This window comes from Triticum urartu, chromosome 6A (assembly GCF_056163025.1).
Source record: "Triticum urartu cultivar PI428250 chromosome 6A, HENAU_Tu73, whole genome shotgun sequence".
In the NCBI taxonomy this organism is placed as follows: domain Eukaryota; kingdom Viridiplantae; phylum Streptophyta; class Magnoliopsida; order Poales; family Poaceae; genus Triticum; species Triticum urartu.
Genome location: NC_141878.1, coordinates 2,403,322 through 2,415,908, shown reverse-complemented (window position 1 = coordinate 2,415,908; position 12,587 = coordinate 2,403,322). Strand labels below are relative to the sequence as shown.

Genomic DNA, 12,587 nt, shown 5'->3' with positions numbered 1-12,587 from the left:
ACCAGTACATGGAGGACGTGATCTTCCAGGGTGGGCATGGCCGTGCCTACGACCCCGATGAGACCCAAAGTCAGGATGGCCGCGCCCAGTACGTGCCCGATGAAGAGGCCGACGACCGTGCTGACTACGACCATGGTGATTCGTGGCATGAAGACGATGACATCTATGTCGAAGGTGAAGATGAAGATGAAGCCAATGATGTTGATATTAGTGGCGCTCCATTGTTCATAGACGAGCTCACCCAAAGAGCGGAAGCACAAAAGAAGCGGAAGAGCATTCGCACCGGTTCATATACACAAGATGAGGACAAGTTGATTTGCCAAAGTTGGATGGAGATAAGCCAAGATCCAAGGACCGGCGCGCAACAAAAGGGCATTGTTTTTTGGACGAGAGTCCACAAAACATTCCATGAAAGGAAGATGTTTGAGCCCTACCAAATTACAAGCAACCGTGGCATCGGTTCGATTCAAAAAAGATGGTTGTTCATCCAACAAGAGTGCAACAAATATTGCGCCGCATTAGAGAGCGTTGAAGCACGGCCCGTGAGTGGTCTCGGCGTTGGAGACATGGTATGCTCTTCTCTTTCTAGCCCTTGCTACGGCCATGAGACTTCGGCCGTGTATATGTTTGCATGTTCACTTGTTGTTGATCATGTGGTGTAGGCATTTCAATCTTTGGAGGCATTCAAGGCCCGGCACAATGACAAGCCATTCACTCTTACGCATTGTTGGACGATCATCAACAATTGCCCTAAGTTCAAGGATCAATATCGTGAACTTCAAAGGAAGAGAGGCAAGAAGACGGCCAAGTTCGCCGGAGGTGGGGATGGCGAGGCGTTGAAGAGGCCGAGGGGCAAGACCAACTCCAAGGTGGACGACATACGTGACGCCTCATCCATGGCTTTGCATGAGACTTTGCATGGCATGATGTCACATAAGGATGTGAGGGACGAGAAGAAGCCAGGATGAGCAAATGAAGCAATACCTAGACCTCCAACGACAGAAGCTTGAGATGGAGGAGGCGGCCAAGAAGATGAAGATAGACATGGAGGAGGCGGCCCGGCAAAGGCAGCTCGACATGGAAGAGGCCGCCCTGCAAAGGCAGCTCAACATCGAGGCCGACAACGTCAAGGCCAGGCAGAGGCAGCTCGACATCGAGGCCACCAATGCCGCCACCAAAGCGAAGGAGGTGGCCCTTGCGATCATGAGCGTGGACTTGTCGAAGATGAGCGACAAGACGAGGGCCTGGTTCGAGGCCAGGCAGAAGGAGATGCTCGACGCCGAAGGCCTGAACTAGGTCGTCCGATCGGCGTGGCCGTTCTTTTTGGAGGCTGGCACGCCGGCGCCGATTCGCACGCCGTCGCCTGCCCTTCTGCGCCCTTGACCGCTCGGCTGCCAACCGGCATTGATCGCCGGCACCCCCGGCCCACCCACCACTACGCCCTATAAAAAGCACCTCGCGCCCTCCGTCGGCTCGCCACACTGCCCTCGCCTCGCCTTCTCCCTTGTCGTCGGCGTCCTCCTCTTGCGCCCTTCACCTCCTCGCGCGCCGTGCCTCTCCCTCTCGCCAACGATGGCCCGCCCCAACATGACGATGGAGGAGGCGGAGGAGCTCGCCCACTTCGGCATCCCCGCCGCGCCCGACGTGCGCCTGCCGACGAGGTGGCGCCTGAGCGTCGACGGCGTCCCCGTTGCGCCGGTGCCCGAGGTCGGCACCCACCTCTTCGCCCGCGCCGTCGGCCTGTACAGGGCTCGCCTGTCGCCGGAGGAGCTCGCCGACCCCCAGTACGCTCCAACAACCCTGGCTAGGTGGACCGCCTCGCCGACGATCAGCTGCGGCGTCTCCACGCCTACGCCGGCCCGCGCCCGCCCACGAAGCACAACCGCGCGCGGCGGCATGAGCTCTGGGACGGCCGCACCTTCGAGGAGGTGGTTGCGCCGTACCGCGTGCAGGTGGTCGCCGGCGTCGTGCCTGCTCCGCCGGGGGACGGCTTTCAGCTGTACCGCCGCGGCGAGGTGCGCTCGACCCGCGCCCGCGTCGACTTCGGCGCCATGCACCCGCCCCCGCCCCGTGGAGGCCCAGGCGGTCACCGCGGCGCTGTCCGCCTCGGCCCCAGCGATCGCCGTACGGCAGGCAGGAACGGCGCCGGGTCCAGCCGTACCGCGGGCAGGGACGGCGCAGGGTCCAGCCGCGCCCCTCCGCCCGAGCCACAGCAGCCAGAGCCGGCGTTGGTGGCGGAGTACAGGCGGCTGGCGGCGGAGGCCGGCGACCCGGACGACATGCCGGGCTACCTGACGGCGCTCCGGGAGTCGGAGAACATGCCGCAGCCGCCGCCGCTCGTTCAAGAGTACCTTCAGGTCGCCCCGGGTGCCGTCCACCCGGAGGACCCGGAGGACATTCCCGGGTACCACGCCGCGCTCGAGGACTCAATGGCTGCGCCGGCTGTGCCTGTGGTGCCCCTCGACGACAGCAGCAGCAGCAGCAGCGACGACAGCGATAACGGCGACGGCCTGTATGACGAGGCAGACTTCGGCGGCGTGGAGGACGAGTAGTTTAGGGTTTATTTGAAAATGTCGTTTCGTAATGTTTAATTATTTTCGTAATGTTCTTTAGTTAAGTTTTATTTCTAGTACTATGTAAAATATCTATGAAAACTCTAATGAAATATCGAGTATTTGAATGGATGGTTTTTAAATGTTGTTGAACTATCAAGTGTTGAAATCAATACTGTTATTTTTAGTTTTAAAAAGAGTTGTACTGTAAAAAAATGAGAAAAGAATTAAACTAGAAAAGTAAATATAAAACCAAACAATAAAAAATTGACATAATATTTGCAAAACAAGTTAGAAGATTTAAAAAAAACTATTTTATTGTAAAAAATAAAATTCAGAAAAAAAGTAAACTTGAATTGAAAAAAACCTATGTAAACTAGAAAAGTAAATATAAAACCAAAAAATAAAAAATTGACATAGTATTTGCAAAACAAGTTAGAAGATGTTTTAAAAAAACTATTGTATTGTAAAAAAAATTCAGAAAAAAAATAAACTTGAATTGAAAAAAACCTATGTAAACTAGAAAAGTAAATATAAAACTAAAAATAAAAAATTGACCTAATACTCGCAAAACAAATTAGAAGATATATTTTAAAAAAATTGTATTGTAAAAATAAAATATAAAATAAAAATTAAACTTGAATTGAAAAAAACCTATGAAAAAAAACCTATTTAAACTGGTGCGGGCGAGCTCCGGCAGGCGAGGTGTGAGCGGCCTGCCGCGGCGCTGCGCGTTGACTGGCGAGGTGGGCCGCTGTAAGGCGTGCGTGCGATCGGCCTGCCGCTGCGCTGCGCGTTGACTGGCGAGGTGGGCCGATTTCAGTAGTCCTAGTGGGCCGCTGGAAGGCGCGCCTGTGAGCGGTCGAGGGCACAGGGGCGGGGTGGATGGTTTCGTTTAGTCCCACCTCGCTCGCCGAAGGACGCCCAAACCGGCTTATATAGGCGGATTCATGCACCCTATCAGATAAGATAGATAGTAATAATGTGATTTGAGTTTGCATTGCCTGGGCAGCTCTGCCCCAGCTGCCCGGACACTGCTAGTGCATTGTAATTCAGATCACATCATTATTATGTATCTTATTTTTGATAGTTTAGCATTTTATGCAAAGTTTGTTTTATTAATACATAAAGTTTTGTAATATTTTTGTCCGGTTAGCGTCTTTGTTGTTTCAAATTCATGCATCATATTAAGAAGGTCAATTTTTTGATACAAAGAGCACGTTGCATCATGTCCGGTCAGCATTTAAAGTGTTTCGACCGAAAAAATTATAGAAAAATCTTAAAATGGCAAAAGCCACGAGACTTGCCATGCATCCTATTCATGATGGTACAAGACTGTGGAAAAAAATTGGGTTCATTTGAAGTATGTCGAAAAATAATTCGTTTTCGGACAAGGCCTATGCTCCTACCCGAACGGTCTACGGAGAATAAGGTCAATTTTTTGACATCTTCAGAATGGCCTGAAATTTTGCATGTGAGTTAGTATGCCCACTCCCACACATAATCCAAAAATTTATGGTATTTCGATACGAAGAGCACGTTGCGTCACGTCCGGTCAGCATTTAAAGTGTTTCGACCGAAAAAATTATAGAAAAATCATAAAATGGCAAAAAGCCACGAAACTTGCCATGCATCCTATTCATGATGGTACAAGAGTATGGAAAAAAATTGGGTTCATTTGAAGGATGTCGAAAAATAACTCGTTTTCGGACAAGCCTACCCGAACGGTCTACGGAGAATAAGGTCAATTTTTTTGACATCTTCAGAATGACCTGAAATTTTGCATGTGAGTTAGTATACCCACTCCCACACATAATCCAAAAATTTAAGGTATTTCGATACGAAGAGCACGTTGCGTCACGTCCGGTCAGCATTTAAAGTGTTTCGACCGAAAAAATTATAGAAAATTCATAAAATGGCAAAAAGCCACGAAACTTGCCATGCATCCTATTCATAATGGTACAAGACTATGGAAAAAAATTGGGTTCATTTGAAGGATGTCGAAACTTGCCATGCATCCTATTCACGGCGTCTTTCGGCGGGCCATGTGGGATTATTTGTTTTATTTATTTATTGTTTAAAAATGTTCATTTTTATTTGTTATAAATGTATTATAATTTATTTAATGTTCATTATTTATTTGTTGTTTGTTTTGCATTAATGGCTACAGCTGTTTTCATAATAGTAAAGTGTTATTTGTTATAATTTATAATTAATAATAATTTGGAAAATACTCATACATAAAATAAGTACTTGATATGAAATTTATTAAGTAGTTATGGTAAGAACAATACTTAATGTAGAATTTAGTATGTAATTACATTAAAAAACTACTTAATATGAAACTAGTTAATATAGAAAATGGCACCTCAATTTTATTATTTACTTTATAAGTAAGAATAATAAGTTGTTTATTATAAATATAAGTACTAATAATCAATTTTTTGAAAATAATTGATTATGACTTTCTGGTTACTACGGAATCGGAGTACGAACGGAAGTCGCGTCACGTCGGGAGACGTTTTCTGGATATTTTCACGGAGAAAATCGTAGTAAATGCATCGAGTGTCGAAACACACCCAAATTTTGCAGGCGTGCTTGCGTCCCACACTGTAGCGCGTCAAAAAAAAATCCCGACGTTTCATGGCTTTGTGAAAGAGAACACATACTGAATGCATGTCACACCCCAAACAGACACCTCAGGTTTGTACTGTGAGTACATGTCAACATGGACGAAACGCACCCAACTTTTGCATGCGCGTGTGAGTGACCCCCACGGTCTCGCACGTCAGATTACGACGGAATCGGAGTACGAACGGAAGTCGCGTCACGTCGGGAGACGTTTTCTAGGTATTTTCACGAAAAAAATCATAGTAAATGCATCGAGTGTCGAAACACACCCAAATTTTGCAGGCGTGCTTGCATGCCACACTGTAGCGCGTCACAAAAAATCCCGACGTTTCATGGCTTTGCGAAAGAGAACACATACTGAATGCATGTCACACCCCAGACCGACACCTCAGGTTTGTACTGTGAGTACATGTCAACATGGACAAAACGCACCCAACTTTTGCATGCACGTGTGAGTGACCCCCACGGTCTCGCACGTCAGATTACGACGGAATCGGAGTGCGAACGAAAGTCGCGTCACGTCGGGAGACGTTTTCTGGGTATTTTCATTGAGAAAATCATAGTAAATGCATCGAGTGTCGAAACACACCCATATTTTGCAGGCATGCTTGCGTGCCACACTGTAGCGCGTCAAAAAAACCCCGACGTTTCATGGCTTTGCGAAAGAGAACACATACTGAATGCATGTCACACCCCAGACCGACACGTCAGGTTTGTACTGTGAGTACATGTCAACATGGACGAAACGCACCCAACTTTTGCATGCGCGTGTGAGTGACCCCCACGGTCTCGCACGTCAGATTACGACGGAATCGGAGTACGAACGGAAGTCGCGTCACGTCGGGAGACGTTTTCTGGGTATTTTCACGGAGAAAATAGTAGTAAATGCATCGAGTGTCGAAACACACCCAAATTTTGCAGGCGTGCATGCGTGCCACACTGTAGCGCGTCAAAAAAAAATCTCGACGTTTCATGGCTTTGCGAAAGAAAACACATACTGAATGCATGTCACACCCCAGACCGACACCTCAGGTTTGTACTGTGAGTACATGTCAACATGGACGAAACGCTCCCAATTTTTGCATGCGCGTGTGAGTGACCCCCACGGTCTCGCACGTCAGATTACGATGGAATCAGAGTACGAACGGAAGTCCCGTCACGTCGGCAGACGTTTTCTGGATATTTTCACGAAGAAAATCGTAGTAAATGCATCGAGTGTCGAAACACACCCAAATTTTGCAGGCGTGCTTGCGTGCCACACTGTAGCGCGTCAAAAAAAATTCCGACGTTTCATGGCTTTGCGAAAGAGAACACATACTGAATGCATGTCACACCCTAGACCGGCACCTTAGGTTTGTATTGTGAGTACATGTCAACATGGACGAAACGCAACCAACTTTTGCATGCGCGTGTGAGTGACCCCCACGGTCTCGCACGTCAGATTACGACGGAATCGGAGTATGAACGGAAGTCGCGTCACGTCGGGAGACGTTTTCTGGGTATTTTCACGGAGAAAATCGTAGTAAATGCATCGAGTGTCGAAACACACCCAAATTTTGCAGGCGTGCTTGCGTGCCACACTGTAGCGCGTCAAAAAAAATCCCGACGTTTCATGGCTTTGCGAAAGAGAACACATACTGAATGCATGTCACACCCCAGACCGACACCTCAAGTTTGTACTGTGAGTACATGTCAACATGGACGAAACGCACCCAACTTTTGCATGCACGTGTGAGTGACCCCCACGGTCTCGCACGTCAGATTACGACGGAATCGGAGTGCGAACGGAAGTCGCGTCACGTCGGGAGACGTTTTCTAGGTATTTTCATGGAGAAAATCATAGTAAATGCATCGAGTGTCGAAACACACCCATATTTTGCAGGCATGCTTGCGTGCCACACTGTAGCGCGTCAAAAAAACCCCGACGTTTCATGGCTTTGCGAAAGAGAACACATACTGAATGCATGTCACACCCCAGACCGACACCTCAGGTTTGTACTGTGAGTACATGTCAACATGGACGAAACGCATCCAACTTTTGCATGCGCGTGTGAGTGACCCCCACGGTCTCGCACGTCAGATTACGACGGAATCGGAGTACGAACGGAAGTCGCGTCACGTCGGGAGACGTTTTCTGGGTATTTTCACGAAAAAAATCGTAGTAAATGCATCGAGTGTCGAAACACACCCAAATTTTGCAGGCGTGCTTGTGTGCCACACTGTAGCGTGTCAAAAAAATTTGCAGTGTGTGGAAAAAATAATACAAAATAAACAAAAAAAAATAAAGAGTCACATATTGCGGACGGACTCACTTAAGAAGATTAAAGTGAATTATTGCTGTGACACTCCATGTTTATGGAGTGCCGGAGCATAATTTACGTTAACCTCCTTAAATGATACCACCACACTAGAGGACTTGACATTGCAAGCAAACTACGGTATTTAAACAGGTGAATTAGCACGACGAGAAGCAATGTGGGACTAAACATTAGCATGTTCGGCGGTGGCCGACGTCGCTATAGGTTGGGCGCTATAGGTTCGGCGGTATCGGGCCTGGGCCCAGACGGCGAACAATTTTTTTTTTACTTTTACAGCGCCGTATACCGCCACGCACGGCGGAACCCTATCCACACCATTCGCCCCCCCCCCCCCCCCCCCCGTACGCCGCCCCGTGCCCCAGTCGCCCCCACCACGATCGCCCTCAGGCGCGCAACGATCTCACCGCACGTGCAGCGCCGTCCATCGCCATCCACAGTTAACGGCACTCGTTGGCACAGACTGCCCCACGCCTTCAGGCGCAGATCGCCGACGCTGGGCAGTCTGCTTTCGGCTCCGCCACAGCCGTTGTTCGGCGGCTGTCGCCCGGATTAAGGTCACGTTTCCCACCTCGAACAATTTCTGTCGATGCTATTGCGTAATCATATGTATTAATAGGAAAATATTAACATGCAGTATGGATATCGATGGTGTGATTCCATGTTCCATAGAGAAGTGGATAAGTCTCGTTGAAAGATTTACCACCGCTCAGCGATTTAGGTTCTACGAAACAGGCTTGGAAGAGATGTTGATCATTCCGTCAGTACAAATGAGAGATTTTTTGCTGCATTTTATGTTGTTAGGTTATAACCCAAACAGCAAAAAATTCATGATACAAGAAAATAGTGGCAGTAAAGGCCTAATTTCACTTAGACCGGACGATGTGTTTTCAATATTTGGGTTTAAGAATGAAGGTGAGGATGTTTTGGCATTCTTGCGACGGAAGGAAAAGAGTTAATAAACAAAATTCCTATTCAGTACGTTCACAAAAAAAATGGTCAGATAATGATAGATGACTTGATTCAAAAAATTGTGAGGAATAAATCCGCCGACGATGAATTTCTTCGGATGGCTGTTCTTGTTTTGCTTGGGACCATTATTGCACCCATGTCGGCTGTCTCCATACGAAAGGAGTACTACGCGTTGGTGCATGACATGAAGTGGATAAGCACGTTGAATTTTAACGTGTTCACTTTGCGAACTTGTTTGACGGAGAATGGTAAACTCAAGCAGGACGGTCGTGTGAGGCAATGGCCATGTGGCAACCTAGCCCTACTCCAGGTATGCTATTAATTAATGCTATTTCATATTCCTTTAATTTATGTGTTCGTAACTTATTTTGTCTTTTATTTTGTAATACTTATATTGGGAGAAGGTGCACCCAACCACCGGCCCGAAAAATGACCCGTTCTTGTTGCAAGTTCCCCTAATGAAAAATTGGACTGAATCTAAAGCGGAGAAACGAGACAAGTACGACCTAGAAAATGGTCGTGGCCATGGATTGGTAATATTATAATGCTTATTTACTTGTACATTGATACTGCATTGAGAATGTTATGTACTCATGTTGTCGTTGCATACTCACTTTGTAGATTGATGACTGCATTACGAAGGAGTATAGAATGAAAAAACTTGCAGATGAACAAGCTGAAAGCAGTAAGAAACATAGTAGCCGAAAGTCATCCGTTACGGGAAAGAAAAAAGTGGACAACGTGTCTGAGGTCCCTTCTAATCTAATGCCTTTTATGGACCCAGTTATGAATGATATGAAGGAAATTTGTAAGGAATTGTTTCGTATGCCGGAGTTATGCGCACAGGTAAAAATGTAACAACTCTGCTATGCACTTTATTAAATTCGATAAATTAATAAAAAGATATAACATGTGAATGAGCTTACTTTTGCAGAGAGTGTTAGAGAAAATGAATAAAACAGGTGTACGGTACAAACCGGGCACAATGGCAGAGGAGGAAGAAAATATGTATGGACAGAATAGTGAGTCCAGGTATGAAAACAAGTATCCTCAAAAAGAATTTCAGTATGATGACAAACACACACCTAATGGCCAAAATGGCAGTGGGCATTATGATTTGGATTCTGAAGAAGGGAATTCGTTCAAATTCAGTACTGGTCACTTGAGTAGCTTTAAAGATGAGAAGGAGGATCCTATAGAGGTCCCGGAGCAGTCAGAAAAAAAAGAAGCATCATCTCTAAAAACCGATGAAATAGAAGCTGCAAGATGGCAAGTCCCTCAAAATGAGCAAGAAGTGTCACAGGCCTTGTCAGATGGTAATAGCGAGGTAGAAGAGAAGAAGGTGGTGATTCCAGCGAAGCGAAAGCGGTGTGGGTCATAGTACACGAAATCTCCTTATGTTAAAAAGACTCCGAGAAAACGTGCGAAACATACCGCGAAAATGAGTAAGTTAAACATGCTATGAATATATTATTGGAAATTGTGTAGTATAAATTTGTACTTTAACTTTATTGACTTGTGTTGTAGAACTGTTTAATGAAACAACCCCTCAATTTGATCATTCTGTGGATGATATGGTGCGTGCCGCTGTGCAGTACGTGAAAGCGTACGAGCACTCACCAAAACATAAGAATCATGAAATATTCAACAACGGTAAAGATGAAGGACTTTCTGCGGACCGAGTTTGCCAGATACTTAACCATGCATGGATATCCGGTGATGTATGTATTTTTATTGTCATGCTTATGTCATGCGTTAAGTATGTTACATCCATCTTAAATTTACTCATTTATTTCAGGTAATTGACGCTTATGTGACGTACATATCGGATTCAAGTCTCGTCAAAGACAGGTATATTGTACCCACATATAGATCTTCCTGGTTATTGAACACTCAGTCAAAGTCAGTAAGACGAGGGAAATCAGTAGACGATCCAGAAGATTTAGCACATACAAATGAACCTCTCAACAGATGCATGACAGAATATTTTGCAAAACCGAAGTTACCGTTTGTATTGCAGAATTGTATTTTCATTACTATCTTATGTGAAAGCCAAGCTTACTAACAATATTTAAGTTATGAAATAGGCTTATTTTGCGTTAAATAAGGATAAAAACCATTGGATTACATGTGTTTTGCACACTAGAAAGAAAGAGTTCCAAATTCTTGATTCTTTGAGGGGGGAAGTAAATATCTCTAAAGCTACCAGGATATTCGTTGAAAATTTTGTAAGTTGCGTATTCATGTGTGTACAATTAACCATATAATTTGTTTACCGTATGTAGTCAACGTGTTCATATTTTTTTGTCAGAGAGAGCAACTTGCAGGAGATATTGAAGATGCAAATGACAGTTCTATTATGTCGTTCCCGGATGTGTCTGCATGGCCTATAGTCCCCTACGACATGCCTCAACAAGAAGATGGGTGAGTTACATGTACCATGTGCTTTTGAAATATATTAATTGGTCAAACGCTATCTTACTTAACGTGCTTTCAAAATTGCACTTATGTTTTTTTAACATAGGAACTCATGTGGACTGTTCGTTCTTCGCTGTTTTCAATACTGGGACGGAGAAAAATTTATTACTCCTATTTCTCAGGTGGGTACATTTTAAGTAAGATAAATTAGTACATTATATCATATATAAGTGATGAAAATAATATTATTTTTATTACTTTTCAGGAATCTATTGATAGTTCGAGAGAAAGAATGATAGCTGGAATTATTATGTTCCCCGAAAATAAGCTTACAGAAGTGAAGAACAAAGTAATTCGACTTACGAAGAAGAAACAAAAATAAAAATATCATACGACAATTCGACATGATTGTCGAAATATTATTTGTTCATGACTAAGAATTATGTGTGGATGCTTTATTTCTTTATGTGAGTTTCAAATATTTTTAGCATGTCAAGTTTATATTACCTGGAAAATTTATTAAAAATATATTTTATCATTTCTTATTTTACTATTTTATTTATAATTTATGTTCAATGAGTGTTCTCGCGAATATACGATTTGTGGTTTTAAAATACTCCGACGATATATGACGATGATATCTCAGAGGCGAGTGCCGCCCGCGCCGCACGTTTGGCGCCACATGGCGCACGTGGGCCGCGTCATCTGCCAGCGGGCGCGCGGCGCGCGTCGCTCCAGGGTTGGCCGTTGCCGGCACCGAGGCTGATTCTATCTCGTCCCGCGTGTGCCCCTCTGCGCCTGAGGGCGGAGTCAGCCTCGGGATCGCCCCCGCGGCGCTTACCGGCGGCTGTGCAGCGCCTCGGGATCGCCGTCCGCGGGGCGCCTGTTAACGTAAATTTTTTTTAGGTTAAAGCAACCGGCGGCTGTGCAGCGCCTCTGATCGCCAAACATGCATGATTTATATACAAAATTATATATTGATACGAATATATATATATATATATATATATATATAATACATATCATGTTAAATTTATAAAACGCATATCATATTATAACGTAAAATTTGTATGTCGCATATCATATTAAGAACAACGAGTATAGTGCCAACAAATATGACATAAGTAAACAGTGATTACAAGTCTTCCGCATCAATGTAACGAAACAAATATGTAAGTACTATTCTTTAAGACAACCAAATAAATCATCAACTGTAATCAAAAGTTGTTCTTTTTATTCAAACATTTCTTTGCTATGATCATCATGCCATGTTCCTGCATAGAAAGATTGTAATATACGTCAAAAATTTGTAAAGTATTAACTAAACAAGAAAATAAAGTTAATGAAATGGTGTGCTCATACTTTGGATTCTGAGGAAAATTGTTTTTGAAATGACCAAATCCTCTGCATAAACCGCATAGACGTATAGGTTTCTCATCAAAACCTTTGGGTCTACCGTTTGTAGTCACGCCAGGTTCCTTACCACGGCCTTTGTTATTCTGCCCTTTCGGTGCTCCTTTTGTATTGATTTTTTCTGGATCACCAACAAAAACATGATTTTGATTCGGCACAAAAGCATCATCATGTGCAACTGTATGCTGTCTCACGTAATCTTCCTCCTGAACATCCTTATTTGTTATCACATCCTCCAGAGCAGCCTTCAGTTTATCAAATAGAAATGGTTTATGACATGCCGCAT

At 44.7% G+C, this 12,587-nt stretch overlaps 1 pseudogene; it reads right to left on the bottom strand.

Moving 5' to 3' along the window:
- Positions 1-1,442: 1,442 nt before the first annotated feature.
- On the bottom strand, positions 1,443-8,608 carry LOC147962930 (uncharacterized; annotated as a pseudogene).
- Between the last annotated feature and the right edge of the window lie 3,979 nt (positions 8,609-12,587).